Raw genomic sequence first — 24,528 nt, 5'->3', positions numbered from 1 at the left:
GTGGTATAAGATAATAAATTAGGCCTAATCCAGTACTCAATGCCACTGGTTGAAGTTTCCTCCTATGGACTTTACCAGGAAAAAAAGACAAGCCTATGTCATGAAGAGAAAGAAGGTGCTCAGATGCTCGAAGTAGTAACAGTAAAAAATAACAGAAATGTGTTTGCAGTAAGATAAAAAGGTGCCAGAACACAAGAACTGCATAAAAAAATTATTTTAAAAAACCAAGCAATTATTTTCAAGTTAGTGGTGTCAAAACATGCCATCATGTGCACGCACACAAACACTACAGCACACCCAATATTAGGGAGTTTTTCCCCATGACTATTTTAAGTGGAACAAGAAGTGAACTAACCAAATTAACCAATCCAGTGTACCATCTGAATGCCAAATTTTACCCCATGTCAGTTCAGTTTTAAACCCTTTGGGGGGAAAAAAAGGGTTTCCTAAATTCCAAATGGCATCTGTTAATTTAGAAAATATGCCAATAAAAACTGGAATATTTATTGCAAAGGAGGCAGAAGCTACTATGAACAAGCCGAAGACACAGCTACACCCTAAAAACAAAAAAAGGGGGGAAAGATTTAAAAACCTCCAAACCAGATTCTGTTCTCAGTTATGCAAATAGAGCGTTAAACCGCCTGCTGTCCGGAGGTGCTATGCACCACTAACTTCCATTGACTTTAGATGCATTGTTGGTTTCAGCCAATCTTAAAATCTAGAAGTGAAATCAGAATTGGGCCTAATATGCCAGCAAGTCACAGGTGTATACCGACTCAAGGCATCACGGATAGTGCACTAACATGGTCTCTTAAAATGATGAAAATACTGTTTAGTCATCGGAGACACCATTGGAGTAAAGTGGTGTAACAATGCAAAATGTGTATTTATCTACAACTGCCTGAGAGTCTCATAGGTTTAGCAACCAAAGTGCCATAAGGATTATATTATCAAGTAGTACCCCATACCACTTTATTAACTATCAGTGAAATGTCTATTGTACTGTCAGGGAAATATCTTTTTAAAGCAACAAACAGATACTTGACCAATCCAACCTCACTAACTATCCAGTTACTGCCCAATAATAAGCTGTTCTGCAAAACAATTAACTGGAGACATCAAGAGACCGTCCTTCTCCCTTCTTTTTAAATATAAATCTCATGGAAATAGCCAAAGAGAAGGTAATCAATCCAGATTCTTAAATCTGGTATGTTCAGAGAAGTCAACTTCAAAAAATGTGAGTTAAACCCTCCAAGCACTTTTCACACCTCCCCCTTTCTGTTCCTACTCCAACACGCCTGTCGTTTATTCCGACATTTCTTTCACTACCTACACACTGAAATGATGCTGTAAACATTCATTTTTTGAAAACTCAGAGAGCATTAAGAAGGGGCACTTTGTGTTTTTTAAGGTAGTGTCTCCAAAGGGCACCCCCTGCTTTTGGACAAAAAAAAAAAAAAAAAAAAAAAAAACACACACACCTGTGTGGCTATTAAGATCTTGTTTTATCCATTTACAACCAAAATCAAACTGCACTGTAAAGCTTTTAAAAATTAAAGGAACATTTCCCTTCCTACACAGTGATTTGTCACACAGTAGATCTATCAACCCAGACTGGTGAGATTTATGGTACCTGACCTTTTTGTGTGACAACTGTGCAGAGGTTTAGGGTTGAAACAACTACCATGCCTCCCCCACATGATACTGTGCCTTCAGGTTCCCAGCTCTTATTTTTTTTGCAGTGAAATGCAAACAAAAAGTGGAAAGCAGCTGAGCAAGCAAAGCGTCCTACTGTCCTTCAGGGAACACAGGGAAGATTCCCAGTAGCTGGTATGACTCAGAACTAGTGGTGGGAAAAAGGACAAACTAGATAGATTACAACAACACTGTGAACACCATCCAAAATCCGCATCCAAAGAGACTTCTGCTAACATATGGTGGAAGTATGACTTTCTGCAAATATCCTCTGCAGAAGCCAATTTCTCTCCTCCACCCAAGATGTGTCCAATATCTCCAGTGGAATGAGCTTTTAAAAGTATTACTCGGGGTAGGCATCAGCCATCTTACACATTCTAATACATCTAGTTAAACGATGGATCTGTCATCTAGGTTGCAAGGTTCAGACCTTCCAAAGAAATTAAATCCACCCATATGGACTCCTCACTGACTGGTAGCCTGCCCATCACTTTGAATAATGTGGTGTGGGGCATTTTCTAGCTCATCAACAATTCCAGCATTCCTTCTACTGGAAAGACTCTACACTGCAGCATCAATAGCAAGATGCATCCCAAGCAGAATTATACTGGAAAACATAATTTGGAAAGAATGCGTTAGCAACTTGAATCCAAATACAAAATGCATTTAAAGGTCATAATTTGCATAACGACATCTCCTGGTAAAAAGACAGTTCAATCCTGCAAGGCACCAAGTGCTTCTGAGGGTTACTGAGTGCCTTCTTCAATTCCCTCTCTACACACACACACACACACACACACACCACACACACACACACACACACAAAGCTTTTCCTGCCAGGCAACAGAATAATGTTATCACTTTCTCACGCACTCCAGCCGCGAAAGCCAGCAGAGATAGGGGGTTGGCGAGTGTAGCAAGCAGCGGATGCACCCCCTAATTTACTCTAATGGGAGTTTCAGCAAGATCCTTCAGGCCCAGGCATAGACGACCTAAGGTAGCCCGTGAGAGGTGCACCGCCCTCCTGTACCCCTGCTAAATGGAGTGTCTACTCTTGCCTCCTCTTCCTGTTCCTCTAGGTGGACCTTCCTCCCGGATCTCCCTCCGCAGGCACCAATCACCTATGGGCCAGGTCTTTAATATGTTTGGATCCCAAGGCAATAAGCACAGTATAAGGCTATTATGGATAAATCCCTCTCTGCCACAAAACCACCATTTAAAGAGGGACACGCGCACTTCAGGATGGATAGAGAAGAGAGGGGAAAAAAAGAGAAAAGAAAAAGAGAAAGACTAAAGCACACTGCCACTAAATACTGCAGGGCTGATATGGGACTGGAATTGTGATGACAACATTCGTACTTCTGAGGTATTGAGCATTTTCTATGAGAAATTAACATTACTGGCAGGAAATAAGGTGTTTCCCTTTTTTATGATCCATCCACCCATTTCAGCAATGAAGGAATCCAAGACAGTCAAGCCATCCAGCAATAGAGAAAACTCTCTGCAGGAAAAACCCTGAAAGCAACAGGCTTCAATGCCCTAATTATAAACAACTTTTTCTTCCTTGTTTTAGTCACATCAAAAGCAGACTGGAGGATCTTGTGTCCAGAAGTTGCAACTTCTAAGCCAGCAGGTGTGTCCTGCCCCGCCTCTCAGCCAACCAGTGCTGGGCAGGGGCGGGCTCTCTTCCTGGACACAGAACAGCACTTTGCTGCATGGCGGGAGGGCTGCGCGGAGCAGCCGCAACCCAGGGAGCAGCACTCAGCTGGTAGCTGGGAGGCAGTGCAGGGCTATGTGAGTGTGGCGGGGCAGGCGCTGCAGGCTCCAGGGACGGGGCTAGTGCTGGGGGGCTCTGGGAGCAAAGCTAATACTGGGGAGCTCTGGGGGCGGGGCTTGTGCTAGGTCTAATGGGTAGGGGGCACTTAGAGATGGGGGCTGACACTGGTGGGGCACTGGGGCATATGCGGTGGAGAGCTGGTACTGAAGGACTCTGGGGGTGTGGCTAGAGGTGGGGAGAATATGGGGACAGGGCTGGCAATGGGGTACTCTGGGGACAGGGCTAATAGTGGGAACTTGGGGCTGGCACTGGGGGAGGGATCTGGTAGTGGACTCTGGGTCACTGGCTGGCGTTGGGGGGCTCTGGGGCTAGGGCTATTGGTGGACCAGTAAAAGCTGGTGAATGGGTTTGCCGGTCCCCCATATAAAAAAGGTTGGGAACCGCTGTCCTAAGCTACGTACAGTTCTTAGACAGTCAGAATGTGTTTGAAATGGAGCTCTGTAGTTTCTCTCTCCATCCAGGACATGGCACCCATGATCCATACCCCTATGCCATACCATCCCGGAAGATGGATTCTGTCAAAAGACATGGGAGGTTTGGAAGCATTAAATACTCGTGTGTGCCCCATAAAACAACAAACATCCAACTTCTGCTGCTCTAAACAGCCAGGATTGACCAGACATCGAGCCTATGTTATGCCTCTTCCAGAGGATATTTGGGGTGGGAGCAAAAGGATAGCGCTCAACCAGTCACAGCCTGAATTTTCACCCCCAGGCTCTATATGGGGGAAATCACTGCTGACCACCATACAAGCAGAATTGGACAGAGCAGGCGAGACCGAGGGCCAGCCTCAGGAGAGAACAGTTGTTCTTGGTCACGGACAGTAGGAGGGGAAGGAGGAGGAGGGAATGGTGTGTAAGCAACACTCCACTTTGGGGGAAAAAAAAGAAAGGAAAGCTGCACACAGAAAGAGCTTCTACATCTTATCGCCCAGAATAGGAATCAGGTCAAAGAAAGGAGTGAAAAGTACATGGCAGGTATGGACAATCCTCCAACATCTGTCTCCAGCACCAAAGCACACCCAACAGGTGACCAGCGTTTAACAGTTATTAACATCCATTCTGTAAAAGAAAGTTTTCAAACAGCCTTTCAGGCTAAAGTCATAGGACCAGCTGTTTAACACACTTTTTAAAAGTACAGGCAGTCCCCGACTTACGCGGATCCGACTTACGAACGGGGCTCTCTCGCCCTGGAGCTCACAGGCAGCGGTCCGCCACCTTGACCTCCGGGGCGAGAAAAGCTGCTCCCGGTGCCCCTGGTCTGCTGGAGACGGTCTTTGCTCCCCGTGTCCCTGGTCTGCTGGGGGGGGGGGCACAGCTAGTGTGCTCCCCCCCCCCCCAGCAGACCAGGCTTTTGTTGCCGGACCCTGGGGCAGAGCAGCTGGGGCGCTGCCAGTTGGTCCCGCAGCGCCGCTCTGGGCACTACTGGACCAACCCGGCAGCACCCCAGCTGCTCTGCCCCAGGCGTCCTGATTCAGCCGCTGCTGGTCAGTTTCAGCAGCGGCTGAATCAGGACGCCTGGGGCAGAGCAGCTGGGGTGCTGCTGGGTTGGACCAGTAGCGCCGAGGAGCGGTGCTACTGGAGCAACCCAGCAGCACCCCAGCTGCTCTGCCCCAGGCGTCCCCAAGTCAGCCGCTGCTGAAACTGACCAGCGCTGACTACAGGAAGCCCGAGGCAGAGTTGCTCTGCCCCAGGCTTCCTGGAATCAGCGCTGATCAGTTTCAGCAGCAGCTGACTTGGGGACGCTTGGGGTTCTTAAGTTGAATCTGTATGTAAGTCAGAACTGGCGGTCAGTTTCAGCAGCGGCTGAATCTGGACGCCAGTTCCGACTTACATACAGATTCAACTTAAGAACAAACCTACAGTCCCTATCTTGTACGTAACCTGGGGACTGCCTGTAAACCATAAAGTGTTCTGGCAGTGGAAAGAGTCACTTTGTTTTTTTCCATGTATGCTATATAAATTTTTCCTGCATCACTCATCTCTTGCTTACTCAGTTTACTATAGTCGGCCTCTCCCAAAAAGAGAGTTTTGTTTGCCTAAAAATATATCATAGTCCAAATGCTTTATGCATCACTATTGCTGGCCTGCTTAAAGCACCAAAACCAAAATATTTCCAGTATGATGCGCTGCAGAGAGAGGTCAGCATTTTCTCTCTTTTTAGAGCAAAGATGACCTACAAGGCTAGGACATGCATTAAAAAAAAAAAAAAAGTGTTTTGACTAGTGAGTTTAGTAAACACAACATGAAAAGAGGGAGTAGTACAAAACAAAACAACATCAATGCTTCATTTTTATAATCTGACTATTTTGCCACACATATTGTTAGAAAAATATTGTTCACCTACAAATACAGATACACTACCCACCATCTCTGCTATGAAGATACTAAATATTATGAATAAATACAGGACACAGAGACCATGTGAAGGTTAAAAGACCATCAGAAAGTAGGTTAATCAAATTTAAAAATGGGATAGATATTTAGAACTGCGTAACAAAAAATTAAAGAGTTCCCATACCTTAAAATGGCCTATTAAACACTCACCCAAGCTTTCAAGAAAATATGGGCAATGGATGCTCTTGGTCAGTGCAACTTACCATCTATCTATGTAACTTGAAATGAACTTCCCTAACAATGCAAATACACTAAAGAAAAAAAGCTAATTAAGACAAGTGTTTAAAGGCTTGAGTAGTAATTACAAATGTATTATTCATACCTAATTTACAGGATGAACTTCTTTCAGTAAAATATTAAACTGTTTACATGTAGTCAGGAAGACAAATTTTCAAACTCTTCATGTTCCACTATAAAGCAATGACTATTGCTAATGCAACTGCATCTGGGAGACTTACAGTGTACACTATGCAGTAATCAGAAAATGTTTGACCTCCGATATCTACTTGACCCCTCAGAAATGCAGACTTGCCTGCTATAAAATCCTAAACAATAGGCCAGACAAGGTCAGAGGGTCAAAGCATGTATTAACAGGTCATTGTGCAACCCACTTGGGAGCAATTACTTCTGGTCACGGCTAAGTGGACACTTGATTGAATACCAGTAAGACAGCTCACATCCCACAGATAACAATCCTCACAGCGATTAAGAATTAAAGCCCCCATGATTCAGCCTTTATTACTCAAATGAACCTAACTATTCCATAAAAAACTCTTGGTATATGCATGATGCAAGGTCTAAATTGAAATGCCACCTCATTAAACAATAATATCTAATTTTATCTAAATGAATTTTCATGAAAGTACGCCACACAGCTGAGGAATTTTTAAAATGAATTATCACAAGTAATACATAATTTCACCAAAACTGCTGCAGGGGAAAAAAATTAGCTCTGGGGATGAAAAGGAAACATCAATGCTGAATGAAAATTATATTTCTCTTTGACGGCTGATAGGGTTAAAAAGCGGAGTGAGGGTTTCTACCAAACAAAAGAGACAGATTTTTATCAAATCACTGGTTTTGATGTTACATCAGGTACATCTGCCCTAATCTGTCAAACAGTAAACATATAAAGCATTTGCCATATATCACTGTACACACAGCACTTAAGTAAAGCAAAGGTTATGTCCACAGGCCCATTAAGAAACCCCTATTTTTAGGGGTTTATAGGCTGGCTGTTCAAAAAGAAAAAAGAAATCACACCCACCAGTCTGGATTTTTAACTTTCCATCCACTGTCTTAGTTGAAAGTTTCTCATGCAATTTCTCACACAAACACACATGTGGACGGGTGGGGGGAAGACGACCACTCTGGATTTTTTTTAAGTCATTCATTATTTTATCAAGAGTACAAAAAGGTATGGAAAAGTATGGGGGAGGTGGCTGACTGTAAGTGGGAGTTTCTTGTCAGAAATAAGAAGAGGGTGCAGAAAACTATCAAAGTCAAGTCAATTTTTGGTATATTAGTTCATGAACTTGGAGACATGGTAACAGGAATCCATTTGGTACTATGATAAAAAATATGATCATGGACACTTTTCAAAGATGGTCTCAATCTCATTTCTAACCTTTTCACAGCCAGGTAATACACACATGCCCCCCCACCCCCATATATACACACACCTCAGAATTTTGATGGATTACAAATCACAGTGAAGAGAAGGCAGATGGTAGCTTTCACATGAAGTAGCAAGGTCAAGTTAGAAGACTTGACTCTCCCATTACAAGTAGAGTTCAAGACTATGAAAGGTGCCTATTGATTATTGATATTCATCCATCTTCCCCACACATGCACAAAAAAAAAAACAACCAAAAAACAACCACTTTAGAAATTACAGAACTCCATGTGCACAAACTTCTAAGTGCAGAATTATGCATGCCCATTTTGAAGCCATGTCAAAAATCTACCCCATAAAGATAAATCAAGAGGGAGGAAAGCAGTTTAAAGAAACATTTTTGATGCTTTTAGTAATTCTGAACAATTTGTGTGTGTGGGGGGGGGGGAGAGGTTAATACTGAAATTCTTTAGGCCTTGAATTCACATCCATCAAGAAATGTTTCTGTACAAACCTTAGCTATCACGGTATTAACAACAGTACTATGGTATTAGACTAACATGATAATTGTATTCTATGATTCTGTAACTGGAAGGAACCTCAAGAGGTCATCAAGTCCAGTCCCCAGTACCCATGGGGCAGGGGCAAACACCATCTACACAATTATACAAGCAAACTTAAGTCAGAAGAATTTGGGCTGCCGCCGGAGAGTTACTATGACACTGAGATGCACAGTTAGAAGGGCTTTCCTCTGAAGATGATGAAATTGAGCCACTTGCAATTTATTTTGGGCTCATATTCCCTCACTGGAGTACCTATGCAGAAAAGTCCCTCAGACCCCAAGAATCTCAGCCTGTCATGACTTGCAAGCACTTGTTTTTGTTATTTGTGGCCATACTGAATGGCCAATAATCGTTAGGGAGGGATTTATGGCCCTGCTCCACCACAGACTTCCTGTGTAACTTTGGGCAAATCATTTAATCTCTCGGTGCCTTCGTTTTCTATCTGTAAAATGAGGATAAATAGCATGTTGCAAAATGTGTCTTGACAATTAATACATAATATTTGAACACCTCATCAGCTTTACTGCTAGGGCCATACAAGTAGGATAAGGGAGAAACTGTGCTAGGCTTCGTATAACACCACAAGTTACAGTTTCTGCCCCCAAAGAGCTTACAATGTTAAAAAAAAAAAAAAAAAGATACAAGTGGATGAGAAGTCCAAATAAAAAGGTTATATGCAATTCTCAGCCAGTCAGGAACAGTAATCACAACTTGCCTAGCTGTTATCAGTCTGTCGCTTCCTGTACACATTACCGCAGAGGAGAGTTCTGAGGAGGAAAAAGTGGGTGGCTTTACAAACCTTGACTTTTCCCACACAAACGTAAAGGGAAGAGTATGAAAGTGCTTGTCAGAGATGTGGACAATCAAGGCTGACCATCAAAAGTGGGCATTAAACCTGGAGATAAGATAAGAAGGCAGATAAAGCCCTTCGCAAATTCAGCCTGATCGGCGGAAAAGAGTTTGTGTATGACTCGGTGAAGGAGTCAATACACGAACTTAAATGTGGTGATGAGGAAGGATAACGATATTAGTAGCAACATTTTAAATGGTCCTGGGCAAAGCTGAAGGCATACGATCAAGTCCAGAGAGAAGGAGATATGCACCTTGAATATGGCAGACAATCAGAGGTTTAAAGAAGTTTTGATAGGGAAGAAAGGTCACAGCTTTAACCTTAAGATATACCACAAAAACTATGAGCAAAGTCACAGTCATTACAGCAAGGGTGGGTGGTAATTTTTGATGGTAAGCCACTGTAAGAGTGGTGGGGTGCAGGGTCTGAGATGGAGGTTGGGTGCAGAAGAGAACTCTGAGTAAGGGACTGGGATGCAGGAGGGGGTGTGGGGTCTTGGAGAGAGTTTGGGTGAAAGAGGGGGTTGTGGGCAAAGGACTGGAATGCTGGAGGGGGGGGGGGTCCAGGAGAGGGTTGTGAGTGACCAGGGAAAGGGGTACAGGACAGGATGCAGAGGGTCTGGGCTGTGACTTAGGGCAGGAGGGGGTGTAACCTGGGGCAGAAGATTGGGGTGCAGGGGCTAGGAGGGGGTGTGGGTGCAGGAGAGGATTCTGACCTGGAGAAGGGGTGTTGGAGGGGCTGCAGAGTCTGGGAGAGGGTTGTGATCTGTGGCAGAGAGTTGGGGGGGGGGGAAGAGAGGATGGAAGAGCCTTCGGCCTATGGATGTAAAACATCTTTTAAAAATGTAACCATGTAACCACTAAACATTCTAGCAGTTACACATGTTGCGGGCAGTGTTTATATATAAGCTTTATACTGCAGAGACTGAAGTGAAGCCTCCCTGAGAGCCAGGCTGCCAGCCCCTGCCTGCCCTGCTCCTGGGGAACCAGCATGGAATCATAAAGGAACCTGAGGCTTATAGGTTAACCATTTAAACGGTTCCCATTTAGCATCCCTATGCCGGCCAATGGAAGCTGCAAGAATGTGCTGGGGGGGCAGGGCCCCCCCAGGGGTGTGCAGAGACAAATGGTCCCCGCAGCTGGCCTCTGAGCAGCACTCGGGCACAGCAGGCAGGGAGCTTGCCTAAGGGTTTCAAATGGGCCACTGGACGACGCTTGGCCAGATGTAAAGGTTTAGCAGACTGGATGCAGTACACAGGCTGTGTTTGGCCTGACCCTGCATTACACTCTACCCAGCTAAAATCTACTAAATGCTCATTTTGGCTTGCTTCTGATTTTCAGTAGGAATGCACCAGAAACATACCTCTTAATATCTACCATATATTTCAAAGAGTTTGTTCAAGAACTCCTCCTAAACACAAGAGCTAGGATCACCAAATTTGGTAGGCAGCTGCTTCTTATCATAACTTAAAGCAAGGGCAGGGTTTGGTTGTGCTAGGAAAATGGGATGTGCCTGGAATAGGATTGATTCTCCTTAAACCATACAGGGGGGGAAAAAAGGCAGAATCACCAGAGACAGATAAAAGGGGTCTGGGACTTCCAGAGCTCTGAGCCTCCTAATCTCCAAATGCCCATTTGGGAGAGTGAGGGGAAGAGGGGCTAAAGTCCCTCCCCCCAGATTTGTATGGGAACATTGCTGGCTGTTCCCCTTGGTCAGGGAGTGAGGGGAAAATGCACATTTTGCTGCCTTCCTCATTTTGGCTGGGAAGCACAGAGGGGCAGACAATTTGTACTTTGCTCTCGCTCCTTTACAGGGACAGGAAGGGGAAGAGCAAGCAGTCCTGGAATGAATGGGGGGCGGAATTTGCCTCCTTACTCCTACTCCCACACCTACACCTACACCCACACACACACCCACTCTCCTGTGTCCCTCCCCACCCTCGAACCCTGACTCCTTCAACCCACACACCTCCTACTCTGACCTGTATTCATCCCCAACCTAGACTTCTGCACCCCCTATCTCTCCAGTCCCCTGCCTGTGCCCCTCCTTGAGGATACAACCAACACTGAGTAAATGTACTAGTTGTCTATATAACACACAGTCCAACTTAGCAGTGGTACAAGGGTACCACAAAACCATCAGCCAGTAACATAAAATATACCCAACAATTTCAGAGAAAAATTGATGAATTTTACTCAGACACACAGTTCATACTAGCCATACGAGGGTGATCCATTTAGCAGGAAACAGATCCAGTGAAGAGTGAATGGGAAGCGAGAGATTTGCACTGAACAGAAAAGTGCTTAACACGGTTACAGCAAAAGCTGCCAAAAGATATTATGGGTGCCTGCTCTTTGGACTTCATATACAGGCAGTCCCCGACCTACGAACGGGTTACGTTCTGAACACCTGGTCGTAACTCGATTTGGTCACAAGTTGGAAATATCCTTAAATGTGCTGCCCGTGCTGTTCGAAAAGCTTGACGTACATGGCTCTCAACTCGAAAATATTATAATGGGGTTAATGGGAGCTTGGTCGTAAGTACGGATGGTCGTAAGTCGGTGTGTTCGTAAGTCGGGGAGTGGCTGTAGTGGCGTCTAGAGGCACATAGATAAGAATCTGAAACACAGGGAGAATGGTTCTGGGTTACCTGTGTATAATGCAGAGTTTTACTTGATAACCGACACAGGCAATTTTGTTTCGATGGGAAAATAATTTGACGCTAATGAAAACATCAATTATACCCATCATGGTAATGGGTTGGCAAGTAGATGGTTTACAATCAGCTGGTAACGTCTCAGGACAGTTGTGCAAGGTTGTAATATAAATACATACACCTTTTCTTACTTTTCCTCACACAAAAAAATGAAACCGAAGTCCCAAAACTAATACAATCAAATCAAACAAAGGTGCTGAGAACATCAAAGGTTAATGTTCTTAGACAAAATGGTTAATGTTCTTCGACAACAATGGCTCGCTCTAGGGAGAATATGGTGGCTGCGATTATGGATTTATTGGCTTGTGTGGGAGGAGCAAGTAAGCATGCTCAAGCTATTTCTTTCCCCTATTTCTTTTCTTTTTTTTTAATTAAACCTTCAATAGATGAGTAATAGAGATGTAGCCCTGTTAGTCTGGTCTTGCTTTGGTATATATGGTCATGCCAATTTTCTTCCACAATTTGATCTGAGGAAGTGGGTCTGGACCACGAAAACGCATCACCTAATAAACTATCTTGTTAGCCTTTAAAGTGCTGCATAGTCCTGTCTTTTGCTTCAATAGATGAGAATACTCTCAACTCTAATTTCTCCTACTGAAATGGTTAGCTTAAGCACCATCCCTAATGCACTTGCTGTCTGACTATTCTGCGGTAGGCATCTCTGGGTGTCTATTCCAAAGAGTTACAGTCCCAATGCCCTAGACCAGTGTTTCTCAAAGTAAGCGTTCCAGTTTCTTTACTTAACGGCCCTGCAGTCACAGAGTCTCGTGGCTCCCATTGGCTCCGGTTTGCCGTCTGCAGACAAGAGGAGTTGCGGGAAGCAGCAGTTTAGGGCCATGCCGCAGCCCCCTGTGAGAAACACTGCCGTAGATAGTTCTATATTCTCAGAGACCTCCCCGCCCCCCAAAGTATATCTAAATAGAGAGGGATCCAAGCAAGAAGGGAAAAAAAAATTAAGACTTCTGCAAAGTTCAGGAGTGTGGGATTAGGTTCCAGCAAGGGCCCCAGCTATATTGGTAAAGGAGTAGAGGTTAACTAGCCTATCTGAAAACCATCTTGATATCTAGTTTTTCCCAGTACTCAGCTCTTTGATTTGTTATACGCAGCTTTCCTATAGTGCATTTCAGCCAGGACTCTGAAGACATTTAATAGTTTTTAAGCAAGTAACACAACATCCTTCAGTAAGGTACCATTTCACTCACCATTAAAATGCAGCTGCCTCTGAGATGGAACAAGGAATATAATTTTAAAGTAGCATACAGCAACTGTAGCTTAGGGCAGGAAGCTAGATAAGAATGTACAGATAATAAACTGAAACTTTAAGAAATCTATACAGAAAAAATATGCGCTAAATATTAAATGTCTGCATCCCATTTTAGTTCAAATAATGAGATAAATTCATGGTGGATAGGTACATCAATGGCTTAACTAGGATGGGCAGGGATGATGTCCTTCTGTTTGTCAGAAGGTGGAGATGGACAACAGGGGATGGATCACTTGATTACCTGTTCTGTTCATTGCCTCTGGAGCACCTAGCATCGGCCACTGTCAGAAGACAGGATACTGGACTATGTGAACATTTGGTCAGACCCAACATAGTTGTTTTTATGTTCACACAAGTCAGGTTTTTAAGTGCACAGATAGCTATGTGGTTGTATCAACGCCAACTTAACATAAACCTCAACGTACATGTGCCGTTAAGGGCTTATCTACATGCTGGTTTTGCAGATTTAAATATAACTGTTGCAGTCCTATGTTTTTGATACATGGTTCAACAGCCTTCTCCTCCAGTGTGGATTCAGAATGTTCAGAACTATAACATTTTGGTAACTGCTCTGACGTAGGGTTGGTCTGGTTTGAACTAGACCATTGTCTAAAAACTGTGTATAGACCAGCCCTAAGTGAGGAGAGCATTTGCTTCTGTGTGCATGTGTCTGTCTGAAAATGGGATCCATTGTCATTTTCAACCTGAATTCACAACATCTGGTCTTTCGATAGCCCCTAACAGGCTAAGTTCTGCCTGTTATCTAATATGCAGGTGTTTGTTGAGCCTTCCTCCTCCACCCTTTTAACCCTCCCCAAGTGAGCACACGAGGATGCACAGCTGAAGTGAGGACGATATAATCCCTTGGGATTTCACTTTACAGCTAGAAAAAGCCACAGGTTTTCACCTTAGGATATAACTAGCATGCACGAGCCATCTTGAAATTAAAAAAAGTGGAGACAAGTAACTTCAGTTTTACCAAGCCATAAATTCACATCAGTCCTATACCCATCTGAGGCTGGACCTCACTTATTTTACAGTTCACCCCACTGTATTTGTACTTCAAGATAGCTATAGGGAATTAGTTAATCTAAGGTAACACTACACATGCACACAGAGACTCCTTTTTTAGGAAGGGCAAGAAGGCCTGACCCTGGTCCAGGGGTGGGAAAAGGGGCCAGCCTGCCAAGCCAGTGGATCTGGCTCACAGCCGCCCTTCTGCTCCCTCGCCCCTAGCCAATCGAGACCTGGGGACAGGGGAGCGTGCAAAGTCCCCTCCCTCCGCCATGGGTGCTCAGCGGCCAGAGAAAAATGCCAGCTGTTTTAAAACAGCCAGTGGTTCTCTCTCGCTGCTGCGTGCCTGCCCTGGGCAGGGCAAAGGCAGAGGGTAAGAAACTTCACGCACTCCCGCACTGCCAGGTCAATCAAGGTCTGTGGGCAGGAGAGCAGAGAAGTCTCCTGGCCCCTCCCTTTCTGCCCATGGCCCCACCCCTTCCGCCCATGGCCCCGCCCCTTCCAGGGCAGCCCGGGGCCACTTCAGAAATTTGTGAAGTGGCCCCCTTTTAAAAATTATTGCCCACCAAACCAGGAGTCAACAGAAAGTCCAACTTTAGCACTAAAAGACAGGGCTTTGCAAAGGTAAATGCAGGTTCACCAGGCCTTTGCCTCCCACATGATTTAACAAGTGCTGGAATCAACTAAAAAGGGAATTTCCCACCAATCTATCCTCTTAGCTAGTGATAAGGAATCACAGTCGGATTGCTGCAAAGGAAAGGAAATTGGGAAATTAAAAAGGAACTGACTGGGGTGGATAAAATCCCCAATCTGATAGTGTTAAGGAGGACGGTTCTATTTCAGGCATGGATGTGAAGAAAACACTCTTCATGGTTAAATTAGAATAGATTGAGACAAAAGGACAAGATTTACGTTAAAAGCTTTGGCTTACTGCAGGAGCGGGTGAGGGGTTAAGCATCCTGCGTCTACAGTGGACAGAGTTACCGCTCACTGATTCTATCAACAAAGAAGAGGTTTGGGGTAAGAAAGTTTCCTCTTAAAGATGGTTTAATGTTGAAAATCAGGAGACTAGTTGGGGGGAGGAGTGTGAAAATGAACCCTCCCCTGATGAAATATGAGAGGGGCTCTGATAAGTTTTGCCACAGTTACCATATTTCTGGAGTGCAGGCATCCCTTTTAGGATTTAAAGGGAAAGGTGCATCTTCACAATGGAAAGAGTAAGACCGTCTGTAACTGAAATTGGCTTCTATTTTATAATAAAACTGACCTAAGAGAAGTTAGATCATTTGGGAAAAGGTTCCACTGATCTAGTGAAATGAGCTACCGTCCATTCAAAAACATTTTATATACAACAGCCAGAAGAGAGAGCGACTCAGAACGAAGCAACACCCTGAATACCTGTCTTACTTGCTTAGCTTAAAAACCCCTCTTACTAGTTAGAACTCAGTCAGTTCTCAAACACTGGAAAGGGTTTTTTTGTAAGTCGAGGTGCAAAAGACAAAGAAAGGTTTGAAGATTTTATTTTTCAAGTCATGGGTAAATTGGAGCAGATTCCTGCCGGATAGGAAGTTTGACAACAGGCCTACCAAAACAACCCTGCGTCTTATTTACTCCATCCTGTTGAGCCAACAGGTACTATGTCCCATCTTTTCTGCGCCCCAGTCTCAGGGGAAAGGAGTTTCTTGCTGCACAGCTTCCAATCACTTCCCTGCAGAACCCGCCTTCCACTTTGGTACAGGGAAGTACACAAGCTGCCTGGAGCAACTTTAGAGTTTACACTGGACACTCATGATAGAAGTCCTCATTCATATTACATGCAACTAGCTGAAAAAGTAGCTCCGGTCTTAAACAAAAACAACTTCTTAACAAGCTGTATTATGCCCCAAAATGAAATGTTGTACAATTAGCTGTCATTTGACAGCTTTTATGGATTTCTTTTTACAACCGTTTCCAGGTGTTTTCTTCCTTTAAGTCTATTTATTAAAAAGTGTTAGGATGCAGCCAAAATAATTTTTTTGCACACGTATCTACTTGCATGACCATAAGTCATTCTGGTTTCAAATAACGGGTATGAACGCCTGCATTTGCACTACAGCTGCTTGCATATGTAATTATTTATTTAGTGCAAGGGTGGGGAACCTAAGGCCCGGGAGCTAGATGCAGCCTCCCGCTTGCCTGGATCCAGCCCCTAAAGCTCGGAATGACCCACCCAGCATTAAGGAGTCCACACTGGTGCTCCAGCCCCCTTCCCATTCTCCCATGGGGCTGGAGCACACAAAATCTACTAGCCTGGGCTCCCCTAAGCTCTGGTGTGAAAAGGGTATGTGAGGAGTGTCTTCCTCCTTCTCAGTCATGGGCCACATAAGTCAGGGGTTTGGGGGACGGGGGGGTTGTTGTTTTTGCTTTTTGTTTTTGCTTACTTGTGTGTGCAGCCCCCGACTGATTTTCTGTGAGTCAGTGTAGGGATGTAAGTGACTAGCTGACTACCCAATAAGCATAAGCTTATCAGATAGTCGAGTAGTGACTTGACTAGTCACTCCCTCCCCACCCCCGCTCCCTCCATCAGAGAGAGGCAGCAAAGTGGGGGGAGCCAGTGCTGGGGGGAGCCAGTTTAAAAGCCAGTTCCCCCAGCACCGTCTCCATTGGGGGGCAGGGGAGGTAGAGACACAGCAGGGAAACAGCGCAAGTGGGGAATGAAGCAGTCCCCACTTGCACCGGGTTCCAACTGCTGAGCTTCTGCTTTTGAAACGTAGCAAGAGCCTTGTGTGGCTGAAACGCCACAGTTGGAACACGCTTGCCCCGTGTTCCCTGCTGTTCTTCTGCCTTTTAAATGTAGCAAAAGCTGCGGGTGGCGCAGCCAGGATAGCGAGCGCCCCACCTCCCCCTTATCGACTAATCGATTGAAATTCCATCGACTACTCAATTAGCTGATGAATCAAAATTTAACATCCCTAGGTCAGTGGCCCCCAACCCAAAAAAGGTTCCCCATCCTTGATTTAGGGTGTTTAAGGGCTGGGAGGAGACAAGAAGGTGGGTGATGAGATTTTGAGTCTGCTTCATGGGAAAACACCTGCAAGAGACACATTTGAGATTTTCACTTCCTAAGCCAGCTGGAGGAAGCCTCTAAGGACTGGGAGAATGAGAGCTGCACAAATCCCTATTCATACTCCACTTGCCACCCAGACCTGCTGACGGGATGTCCAAAGTGGGCAAGTACCCTGGGGGCTGGAGATTTAAAGAGGCCCAGGGCCCCAGTTCGTGCCGCTGGCGGTATCCAAAGCCCCGGGCCCTTTAAATCACCAGAGGAGTCCCACATAGAGTGCTCCAAGTGGTGCTGAGAGCTACTTGGGGGATGCTAGCCCTTGCCCCGCCCCTTCCACTTGAGGGCCTGCCCCTTCCAAGCCTGCAGAGCCACCCCCTGCTTTGCCCAAGGATCCAATGAATCTGATCAGTATCAGAATCCAGGACTTTAGAAAGGCGAAGACTTAAATATTAGCTCACTAGGATCATGCAAATGGGCCAGTGGAACACACGCATATGGGGTTAGGTATAAAACTCACATCACGGAGTTATCGGCACTTCACTTTAAGACGATAAAGATACAAAGTAGCCTCAGCTCACTCACAGGCAAAAAGCCCATAGAAATAACCTGCTTGCAAGAACTTGCTTCACTCATTCTGGTTCGGTCACAAACACTTTTGAACTTTTGGATCCATTAATGAGATCCATCGGAGCTGCATTCCAGCATAAAATTAGCAGAATAGTTCTGCAACTCCAGAGAACCTGCTGTGGCTAGCTAATGTCTTGCCCTGAAGTATCACCTCTCCTGGGTGAGAAAAGCAAAAGATGGTCCACACAAAAGAACACAAGTAGTACGCCTTATTTTGAAGGCTAAGCAAATGGCCAGTAGTGAGAGGGGGAGTGTAAAAAATCAACTCAGAAAGGATTTGATCAGGGATTCAAAGAAGGTCCATGGTGCTACATTTAGATTCAATGACAGAAAAAAATCTTTTACCCTGGGCCAAATCAAGGTACCAGCTTCAGTGACAGGAGACAAAGACATCATCTTTAGTCTGTGTTCCTGATTGACTACAGAACCCCCAACACCACAACTGCTCCAGGAACACAAACATTTTTGTCAATACACCCCATAGGGAGGGTGCAAAATACGAGCTAGGGCTTGTTTCTGCGGCAGCTATTCAAACAGGAAACAGAAGCTGAACAATGGGCTTTCAATCCAGGATGGGATGGTGCATTCCCCAAATTATTTGTCCAAACAGGAAAATAAATAGAAGGTGGGGGAGGAGGGTCATAGGGAGAAACATTTTGGAAAGGGATGAGATTCCCTGCCAGTCCAAGGGAGGAAACAAGCATGGCTTTCCTTCAATCTCAGGCCCTAGCCTAGAAGGTAAGGGCTCTTTTCACCATTTTCTTCACCTGGCAACTGCAATGGGACAGGCAGTGAGTTATGGAGAATGTTTTTCCAGTAAGCAGATCAGTCTCTTTTAAAAGTCTCTTCCCTGCTGCTGATTTTGCTTCCCGCCTCGAGGTGCATGCTGCTGACTGGGCACAATGCCAGGCCTGCCGACGGGAAAGGGGGGACGACAAAGCAGGCACTTGCCCAGTGCCCCTTTGAATTGCGGCTGGAGTGCCACTCCTCATGGCGGGGGCCATGCGGAGGTCCATGTGTCAACAATGGCTAGCTGCCCCATAGGGACGTTAGCAACTAGTCAACAAGCAAATGTTTATCAGACAATCATGTAGCCGCTCAACTAGTCGCTCCCCCACCCCTTGTTGCCTCTATCAGAGAAATGCAGCGGGGGGGGAGGGGGTCAGGGAGGAGCAGGAGCCTGTTCCCCCCAGCACCATCTCCATGGGGGGGCAAGGGACGCAGAGGCACAGCGGGGAAATGCTTGAGCACTCCCCGTGAGCGGAGAGTGCTTCAGTCCATGCTGGTTCTGGTTCCCACTGCCAGCGCTTCTGCTTTGGAAATGTACAAAAGCAGAAGGGCCATAGGGAGCAGGGGGTGAGCAGGGACTCAAACAGTCCCCACTCCCCCATGCTCTCTGCAGCACCCCGCCCCCCTTGTGGGGGACAGGAGCCGATGCTGGGGGGAGCCAGCTTAAAAGCCAGTTCCCCTCAGCGCTGTCTCTGGGGTGCCGCGTGCCCCCCTCCCCTGCTGCCTCTAATACAGGCGGGGGAAGAGGGGAAGATAGGGGATGCTGCCGGGAAGCAGCCCCTGTCCACAGGGGTCCCAGAGGGGAGCTGGGGCCCCCAGGACAGGAGCGGTTGCCACCAAGCAGCCCCTGTTTGCAGCAGCCAGGGCTGGCCATGGTCAGGGGCTGCTCAGCAGCCCCTGTCCATGACAAACAGGGGCTGCTGGACTCAGCGCAAACCGGCTTGAGCTGAGCAGTCCCAGCTTGAGTTGATTGCTGCGCCTCTGGACTGCTGCTCTCACTACATTTAAAATGCAGAGCAGCAGTGCAGGTGGCTCCGGAGCCGGCTCATGGAGCTACCTCCGCTGCAGCTCTGCACAGCAGCGCTTATCGACTAACCGTATAGTCGATATTAACAGCATCGACTAAACAATTAGCCAGATAATCACATTTTAACATCTTTGCGCCTTCCACCGGAGGCACCGTCCCCTCTCATACCTTGTTCTAGGCCCGCAGTGGCTGTTGGCCCGGCCACACATAGCTGTTCCCTTCACGGATCCCATCGGTTCCTGCTGCCTGACTGGACTACCAGATTGCTTGCAACCTGGATTTCAGCAGTACCTCCAACTGCAAACCCAAAAAGCAATTTCTGGAGGGGATCTTGCCGGTGGGGTAAATTGCCTGAAACCAGGTTCAGTTCATCGCTAGATGTGTTCACCAGTATTTAATATACTGGTGGATTATATGCACGGGCCTGCGTAACCCAGAACAAACAGGATCCAAGTGCTGAATCATATTTCCTGGACTCTGCCACCATTTAGTGCAGCAGGTTGGAAATCCAACTGGAGGTTTAAGTTTTTAAAAAAGGGAAGGTTTAAGTAAAGGTGAAAGTGAATTATTCCTGTAGCCACTGTTTGCTATTTAGACAAAGTCTGTATTTATTTTGTGCTGCCCCAACATTTTCTTCTTTGAGAAGACCTGGCTGCCTCACAGAAGAGGACGGGGTGAAGTTGGAAGGTTTGGGGCAAGTGTAGCGAGGGTAAAGTGCCTCTGGGAAGTTATGGTAGTTTAGGATGGCAGGATAATGTCCCCCAATGTATATTCCTAATAATAGACGTTGGGGGCTTGAGGCTGTTTCTGGAATTATTTAGCCGTGATCACTGCTGAGCCGAAGATTTAAAAAAAACAACCCCAAAACACACAGTGCAGTTGACCATTCTTCATTCCTTCCCATACGCCTTTCAGTGTTCTGGCAGATTCTAAAAAATACAGGACCAAATGAGAGATTTGAGGGCTGGGATGACACCACGATTAGTCAGAATGAATGGGCAAGGCTTCAGATTTCGTTAAATGGAGTATTAGTCACCGAGCGAGCTCCCTGATCTTGCCGGTAGCTAACAAGCCCTAGACTTGCACTGGACTACACAGCCAGTCAGTCGGCAGCAAGCCAGGGTGAGAGGCGCTATCATGCCCCAGCTCGCTGCGAACCGAGTTGGCATGTGGACACTGCTAACAGCACAGGGGAAGTGCAGCCACCAGACGTTAAGCCAGTTTCTCTCAAACCTCTCCAGACTACTGTACCACTTTCAGGGCTCTGATACCCCACAAGTTTTGCCTCACTTTAAAAAGACAGTTACCTTTTACCAGAACTGGTATTCTTAGAAATTTGCTTGCTCATGTCCTTTCTGTATCAGAAGTGTGTGCTCACCATATCCAGGTGTGCAGGCAATTTTACCTCAGCAGTATCCATAGGGGACCAATTGTGGACCCTTTTGGAGTAGCGCCTGAGTGGCACGGTAAAAGGGGCATTGCCATTTCTTCTTGCCGGAAATGCCAAAAATGGGGAAGGGCAGGATGTTGAATGGACAAAAGCAGCGTCTTGCTAAGAAAACCAGTTATGCAACAGCTATGCCTTTTTCTTCAAGTGCCTGCTCATGTCCATTCCACTCTAGGGGACTCCAAGCCCTACCCATGGAGGCAGGTGGGAATTCACAGCTGCACAGATTGTAATACTGCTCTACCAAGCCCAGTGTTGTCTCTGGCCTACTGAGCGATGGTGTAATGAGATGTGAACATACAGACAGAACTACATAACAGCTCTACATGTCCTGGGTAGGGAAGCATGCCAGAAGGCCATCAACAAATACCTTCGTTCAAGTCAAATGAGCACTGACAATCGGCGAGGCAGGACCCACACCAGCTCACAGCAGGACTTTATGCAGGAGGTGATCCAGTTGGAAATCTGCAAAGAAACGGAAGGCCCTTTACCCGATTTGCTGTACTAACAAAGAGCAGAGTTGACTTATGGAAAGGCTTGGTACGTTCTAGAAAATCGGCCAAACCCCATCAGGTGTCCAGCACGTGAAGACATCTCTCTTCACCAGTCTTGCGTGGTTTGGGACAGAAGACCAGCAGGAATCTGTCCTGATTCACATAGAAAATAGAAAGCATGGGGACTGTACTTGATGAGGGGACTAGACTCGATGACCTCTCGAGGTCCCTTCCAGTCCTAGTATTCTAGGATTCAGCCGAAAGGACCTTGCCCTTCTAAAAGGCAGGATATGGTGGTGCTAAGGTCAAGGGTTTAGTCTCAGAGACTCGTCTCACTGACATCACCGCTACCATGCTCAGACTAGGGATGTAAGCGACTAGTCGACTCTCCGATAAACAAAAGCTTACCAGATAGGCCACTAGTCCCTCAACTAGTCACTCCCCATCCCCCACCTTTGCTGCCCCATCAGAGGCAGTAAGGGTGGGAGCAGAAGCTGAAGCTGTGGGGAGCCAGTTTAAAAGCCAGTTCCCCCCAGTACCATTTCCACGGGGAGCAAGGGAGTAGCAGGGACTAGGTGTGAGCTGATCAGCTGATTCCCAGCTCACGCCCAATCCCAGATGCTGCACCTCTACTTTTAAAATGTATTACAAGCCTGCCAGCTTTTAATACATCTCAAAATCAGAAGCACAGCAGAGGGGAGGGTCCTAGCACACGCCAGGACAGTTGATTCCTGGCTTACTCTGGGTCCCCCCATTCCTGCTGCGCTTTAGCCTTTTAAATGTATTAAGAACCAACAGGCTCCTCTGGGAGCCACAAAACCCCAGTCTGGAGACCCTCCGAAGTGTGCACCTCAGTCGAGGTCTGAAGCGTCCAATCCCAGCTCGACGGAGCAAGGGGGGTTGTTGAACAGAACTTCTTCTGGAATGGGTCCAACACTACAAGGAGGTAAGTATGCACCTGGACTGGGAATAAGCCAATGCCAGCCACTTATGGGGCCACATGCAGAGTGGACAACATGTTCATGCTTCCACCTGGCCTACCAGAGGCAGGCAAACCCTGGCCACCATCAGGGGAAACGTGGATACCTCCACAATGAGGTCAGGGTCTGAAATCTGCATAGCAGCAGGAACACTTTCGCAGGGTTGAATTGAACACTGCTCCAATGAATTCTATCCTTTGTACCGGAACTAACGTGGACTTTTTGTCACTGACCAGTAGGCCCAGAGAGTGGCACATGGATCGCAAAGCCACAATGTCTCATTCGACTGGAGTCTTGCTGGGGCCTTTTGCCACCCAGCAATCGAGGTACAGGTAAATCTGGATTCCCCGGCATCTCAGGTTAGCAGCCACCACCGCCATGCACTTAGTAAACACCCTCAGTATTTTGGCTTGGCCAAATGGGAGTCCTACAAACTGGTAGTGGGCAGAATCTACCATAAATTGGAGGAAACATCTGTGACCTAGGAAGATTGCTACATGAAAGGATGTGTCCTTCAAGTTAAGGTCAGCACACCAGTCTCCTGGATGTAGGGAGGGAATAATGGGAGGCTGAGGGCATCATGCAGAACTCGTTTCTTTAAGTACCTGTTGTGGTCTCCCAGGTCTAGGATGGGACATGACCATGCTTGGCCTTTGAGATTTAAAAAAAAAAAATGTACATAAAGAATAGAACCCTCTGTTCCTGTATGCAAGAGGAACCTCCTCCACCGTACCCAGTAACCTCTGAACCTCCTGCACAAGACGACTTTCGTGAGAAGGGTTCCTGCACAGGAATGGGGAAGGGATGGAAAGAAACTGGAAGGTATTACCCTGCACCACAGTGTTCAGAGTCCAGCAGTCCAAGGTCACAGCTGTCCACACAGGAAGAACGGTATTTGGGGAGGGGGGAAAAACCAAGAAGAATTGCGTACTGGGAACATCCTAGTAGGTCCTCAGGTGCACCCTCAAAACTATTTGGAGTGGGCTGAGCCCAACTGGGCAGAGGGAGGGGATGAATGGCTCAGGCAGTGCCAGAAAGCCTTAGCCTTCTTGTGATGTGGATCCTGCTGGAACAGGTGTCTTTGCCTCTGAGACAGCTGTGGTTTCAATGACCCATACCTGGGATGTACAGCCTCAGGGCTTTCAGGGTGGTATGGGAGTCCTTCAACCCATGCAGCTTGCTGTCCGTCTGCTCCACAAAAGGTAGACCAGCTCCTTGTCTCAATTATGAGACATCTATAGACTTCCTATCGCTCTCTCTGCTTGTACCATGAGGCCCTCTACCTGGACAATAAAGCAACTACACCTTCTTCTCCCTCCAATAAGGCACCTGACTCAGGATGTGAGATGACAAACAAACATAAAATATTGTTGTTACCCCAAAAGGACAAAGAGTGGGAGGAGGAAACAGAAATATGAAGGGACTTGACTAAGATCCCACACGTGGTCAGTAGCAGATCTGAGAACAGAACTCGCAGTTCCTGACTCCAGCCCAGTGCCAAAAGCCATTCAATCACACTCTTCCATAACTTTGAGATGTTGTTCCTTCTTCTTCTCATAGCCCATAAAGAAAGAGCTCTAGAAGCATGGTGAAAAGCTTCTCTCTCCTTGCAACCAGGAGTCTACAGATTAAGTCCCGAAACCTGCTGAAGGATTATGTAACTTTCTTGCCAAAAACTCAATTTCTCAGGGAGTTGCATGAGGAGTTACAGGAGGCAGCAAAAAACATGAATGCAGTGAATCCAGCCACTAGTACAAGATGCTCTCGTACTGGATTGTTAAGAAATCATTTACTGTCAAAAAGACTGACAGAGCAGCGAGTGTCAATTTGCTATGTTGTCCCATTCTCTTTCAGGGTCACAAGTATATGGGAATTTTTAAATTCTTACATTGTCTTCCTGGTTCTGGCATGGATTTTTCCTTATGTGGCCTTTGTCAAGTCACTTAACATCTTTGCACCTCAGAGTCATGATTTTTAAGACAGGAATCCTATTTATAATAACCACAGGTGACTGGGGAGATGGATTAATTATTATGAAGGTCAAATGTTCCATTAGTGTAAAGAATACAGGCCAAGGTATTCAGATGTAACTAGTGATTTTTAGTGGCTTGCTATTCAGATGCTGAACTTATGACCATTCAAATTCATGATTTTCACTTTCTGAAAGTTAG

The 24,528-nt window shown here is 46.2% G+C and overlaps 1 protein-coding gene across 32 annotated transcripts in view; it reads right to left on the bottom strand.

Moving 5' to 3' along the window:
* FOXP1 (forkhead box P1) overlaps positions 1-24,528 on the bottom strand; it is a 561,728-nt gene that overhangs the window by 503,139 nt on the left and 34,061 nt on the right. For 6 of the 32 annotated variants that reach the window (XM_075938596.2, XM_075938594.2, XM_075938600.2 and 3 more), the window contains one exon: positions 21,254-21,348. The exons of the other annotated variants lie outside the window; for them this stretch is intronic. The gene's annotated coding sequence lies outside the window, so the exon portion shown is untranslated. The remainder of the gene's footprint in view (positions 1-21,253; positions 21,349-24,528) is intronic. 32 annotated transcript variants of the gene reach the window in all.

The sequence above is a fragment of the Pelodiscus sinensis genome, chromosome 11, assembly GCF_052426305.1.
Source record: "Pelodiscus sinensis isolate ZL-2025 chromosome 11, ASM5242630v1, whole genome shotgun sequence".
In the NCBI taxonomy this organism is placed as follows: domain Eukaryota; kingdom Metazoa; phylum Chordata; order Testudines; family Trionychidae; genus Pelodiscus; species Pelodiscus sinensis.
The sequence above is the reverse complement of the archived record's forward strand: the minus strand, read 5'-3'. Positions and strand labels throughout refer to the sequence as shown.